A 4988-nucleotide genomic window follows, 5' to 3' on the forward strand; every position below is an offset into this window, starting at 1 on the left:
GTCGAAAAATCCGATGTCCAGCGTTGCAGCATTAAAATTCAATGGCACCAAAATTGGGGATGAACCTTCGACCTTTGGTGTTAATAAGGTGGAAGCGAATTAAGGCATAGTTCATTAAGATAGAGTTAATTGAGGCACTCTAACCCACGGCCTTTGTTGAGAGTCGAAACCACTTGGAGATATGGGCGAACCGGCCACATCTCCAAATTATCTCCAAGTTGGATTCCAATTGACATGGTGAAGGTAGAGTCGAACCCACTACTTTGGGTGTTCATTAGAGCGAAGTTACTTAAGGCAAATTAATTACGGCAGAGTTAATTAAGGCACTCGAACTCTCGACCTTTGGTGGAAGTGGAACCCACGACTTTTGGTGTTAATTAAGACAAAGTTAATTAAGATACAATTAAGGCACTCAAACCCTCGACCTTTGGTGGGAGTAGAGCCCGCAACCATTGGTGTTAATTATGACGAAGTTAATTAAGGCACAGGTAATTAAGGCACCCGAGCCCACAACTTTGGTAGGAGAAAACAGTAGCAACAACGCATGCGAATGAGAATGACAAATAATTTAATTAATGCTTCGTGAGTGCGCAGGCTTCTGCCTTCATCCTCTTCAGTGTTCGCTAAAGTGACTGTCAACTTTATATATAGTTCTAGCGCTCATCAAAATGCGAAAACTGTGCTAACAAACCGTAAATCCGCATTTTGATCATTATGCATCATTACAAATCCTGCAATGGATAAATGAAAAATAGTGAGTTCAGTAAGCACTAAGTAAAGCACACCAGTGAAGCTCACAATGTCATACCAATGTTGCTTTTTTATTTATACAACTGATAAAGCTTTATTACAAAATGATCGGCCCCCAGCCACGCACATATATGAAATTATTCATTAGATGTTCTCGCTGTATACAAACAGGTTAAACGCGGATCAAAAAAAAAAACACGTAATCAAAAACAGATTCTTGTAAATTAAACTTCATTAAAACAAGTAACGAGTAGGCACAAAATGACTAGTAGGCACAGTGCCACAATTATAATTAAAAAGAATAAAACTGATTAGTAAGAGGTAGCATCACATACTAATTAATGGCCAGAAGTGCATGGCCTGCTTGCCAGCACCTGCTTCTGGGGCCACCGGATTCGAGATAGAAAGCCAGTACTTTATAGCTGCATTGAAAATATATGGTAAAATAAATTCCACGCAAGCAGAATCCAGAGATGGAATGTTCATCTTGATAGGCAACTTGGTCAGGCAGCTTCTCAGATCACAAAAGTGCCAATAACATAATGCTACCAGAGACTTAGAGATAAGCATTGCAAATGAGAAATATCCCCGACACTTGAAGAGGAACGCCGGAAACCAAGTGATACAAACGTGCGAAAATTAACCATCAAAACATTGCCTCCAGAACATTCCCGTAAGCGCTCCGCAAGGCGAACAAACGTACCACAAATCGCAGTCAGAAGCACAGCTCTAAATTTCAGCACGCAACTATACAGTTCTGCCTACTATATACATACTTGGGCCATGGTCAACCACACAAAAGTCGAAAAGACACAAATAAAGCACACGCTGCTCCCGCTCGGAACATTGCTGCGCACTTGCATCGAGGCGCGTGTTGCTGAATTGATATCAGTGGCGATGCGAAGTCAAAGCTATTGCGAGTTCAAGCTTCTTTTTTTCTTTATAAAGTGTCGTAATACATCAGCAAGTTAAGAGTTACGTATTTTCAACAGTGTACTAATAGATATAACTTAAAAATAAAGCATCTTTGTATGAGAAAGAAAATGACGTAACTGATACCGAAAGCATAGCGAAAAAATGGCGAATGTCCGGCAGCAACGTTACTAGACCTCCAGCAGTGCGTGCAAAGGTAGTGCTAAATTGCAAAATAATTTATTAAATGCTTTTGCTCTCCTAGCTTCCCATTGTTATGCATTAGAGACAATTTGCTTGTATTTCTGCGGCATAGTGCGTGCATCTACTCATAACGCACAATGTACGATCAATGCACGAGAGCTTTGAATGTGCAAGAGATGTCCAAATCATAAGGACATTCGACGTCCTCTGGATGACCCCTGACTGCCACGTACTAGTCGAACATACTATAGATGTAAACTGGACGTCGTTAAATGTCTTGGATATTTGCTCTTTTGTGGTATATCTAATGGATATTTGTGGTTCACTGGGACGTGACATCTGGTGGAGGTGCTAGTGCGTTCATGCAGCGAACGCCCCCACAAAGCCGTGATCCAAGCCCGAAACCGGAGGACAGCGCCAACGTCGCCAAGGACCAGCGAGCTAGCCGTAGGCAGCAAGGACTTCTGCCGGAGTACGGACTTCTTCCCGAGAAGACCACAGCGACCAAGAGGACAAAAGTCACGACCTCGGCAGCAGCTACCATGACAGCCCCTGCGCCAACATCTGCAATCGTGATGCAACAACCCAGGGAGCCGCCGACTTTCCGCGGATCGCCATGTGAAGACCCCGAAAGCTGGCTGGAGGCATACGAACGGGTCGCTACGTTCAACAAGTGGGACTGCGACGACAAGCTGCGCCATGTTACTTCTCGCTTGAAGACGGCGCCAGAACCTGGTTCGAGAATAGGGAGCGTGCACTAACAACCTGGGACCTGTTCCGAGCCGCATTCCTGGACACCTTCACGAGCGTCGTCCGTAAAGAAAGAGCTGCAGCCTTGTTGGAAAACCGTGTACAGCTCCCGAATGAGAGCATCGGTATGTACACTGAAGAAATGACTCGATTATTCCGGCACGCCGACCCCGCTATGCCAGAAAACAAGAAAGTTCGCTTGCTCATGCGGGGAGTTAAGCAGGAGCTATTCGCCGGACTGGTGCGGAATCCACCAACGACAGTCCAAGACTTTCTCTCGGAGGCTACGACGATCGAAAAAAGAACTGGACATGCGCAACCGGCAATACAATCGCCGTTCGACGCCACATTACGCCGAAGTCCAAGGACTCTCCCACGACCTACGAGACACCATCAGGACGATAGTACGCGAAGAGCTGCAGAAGTTGCTACCATCGTCGCAGCCTCAAGTTGCTTCCATCGCCGATATCGTGCGGGAGGAAATCCAGCAATCGCTAGGACTTCCCGAATCACCGCAACCCCAACCGGAAGCGATGACCTACGCCGCCGTCGCCCGTCGTCAAGGCCCCCCTCCGCGCTCGCGCCAGGGCCCCGTAACGCCGCAGTTCCGTCGTCCACCGCTGCCGCCGCCAGCACGCCCACCCGTCGCCCAGCGCAGCTACCAGAGGAAGACGGACATTTGGCGCACCCCTGACCACCGCCCGCTCTGCTATCACTGCGGAGAAGCCGGCCATGTCTACCGCCGATGCCCATACCGCGAGATGGGCCTACGAGGGTTCGCCGTCAACGCGCCACGTCCACAGGTTGGCGAGCGACCACGCGACATCGCTGACTACCTCGCCGGAGCCCAGTGGCAACCACGACGACCCTCACGCTCGCCGTCACCAGGACGTTACCTGTCGCCGCAGCGCCGACCATACACTGGCCCAGCCCGGGGCCGGTCCGTGAGCCCCTATCCGGGAAACTAAAGGCAGCAACCGATGGAGGTGCGGTTGCTGTACGACGCAATTCCGAAGATCCTCCGCCGCCGACGAAGAAGATTCGCGAATCTTCACGACGAGATATCAGCACGCTGCCTGGAAAGAGCCTTCACGACAACACTTCGCCGCCGAAAGAAGACCTGCCGACGCGACGTAGCAGCAGCGGAGCAAGCCGACGCAGCCGTGATCAGACGCCACGACTTAACCGCAACGCCAGACGACGGTCTACCGACTGTTAAGGAATTCTTCGCAGACTCACATTTCGAACAATAACTCTTTAATTGAGAAATAAGAGAAAATAAGAGGAGTAACAACGTGCGTTACGACTGCTTCCATCGCGGGTCGCCCTCCTTCCTTCCATGTTGCCAGCCTAGCATTTCGATTCCGCTGACACGACTTAGACGTGCTAATCGATGGTCATAACATCACCGCTCTCGTCGACACTGGAGCCGACTATTCCGTCGTCAGTGGCCCGTTTGCCGCCAAGTTGAAAAAGGTGAAAACAGCCTGGCAAGGACCCGATATCCGGACAGCGGGAGGCCACCTAATAACGCCGACTGGAATCTGCACAGCGCGAGTCACGGTAAACAACCGCACTTACCCGGCGAGCTTCGTAATCCTGCAGCACTGCTCCAGGGATGTCATCCTAGGCATGGACTTTCTAAATCAACACGGTGCAGTCATCGACTTAAGGTCCAAGTCGATAACGCTCTCAACGCACAACGCGATACCACCAGATACATGCACAAGTTACCATGCCTTGAATGTGCTTGAAGAACAAGTCACCGTTCCGCCTCACTCCAGCGTAACGATTTCCGTCGGTACCGAAGTGCCTGCAGACATGGAGGGCGTCATCGAGGGCGATCATCACTTACTGCTCGACCGTGAAATTTGCGTCGCTAGAGGCATAGCTGAGCTACGTGCAGGGAAAGCAAGGGTGATGCTCACGAACTTCAGCCCCGAATACAAGCACATTAACAAAGGCACCACGGTCGCCTACATCGACGAAATAGTACAAGCCAGCAGTGCTTTCGCCTTCACGGATTCCAGTGCACCTGCAACGACGACTATAGTACCTGAACCAACTTTCGACGTCAATCAGAACCTTCCCAGGCATAAGAAAGACAACTAAAAGCTCTGCTCCTGCAATACAAGGACTGCTTCTCGTCGTCGTCAAAAGTTCGACAAACCCCTGTCGCCAAGCACCGCATCATAACCGACGAAAATGTTCGTCCACTCCGCTCAGAGCCCGTACCGAGTTTCGGCGCGCGAACGCGAGGCCATAAGGCAACAAGTCGACGAAATGCTACGCGACGACATCAATCCAGCCGTCCAAGAGTCCGTGGGCGTCCCCCGTGGTGTTAGTGAAGAAGAAGGATGGAACCCTACGTT

This window comes from Dermacentor silvarum, chromosome 2 (genome assembly GCF_013339745.2).
Source record: "Dermacentor silvarum isolate Dsil-2018 chromosome 2, BIME_Dsil_1.4, whole genome shotgun sequence".
Classification (NCBI taxonomy): Eukaryota; Metazoa; Arthropoda; class Arachnida; order Ixodida; family Ixodidae; genus Dermacentor; species Dermacentor silvarum.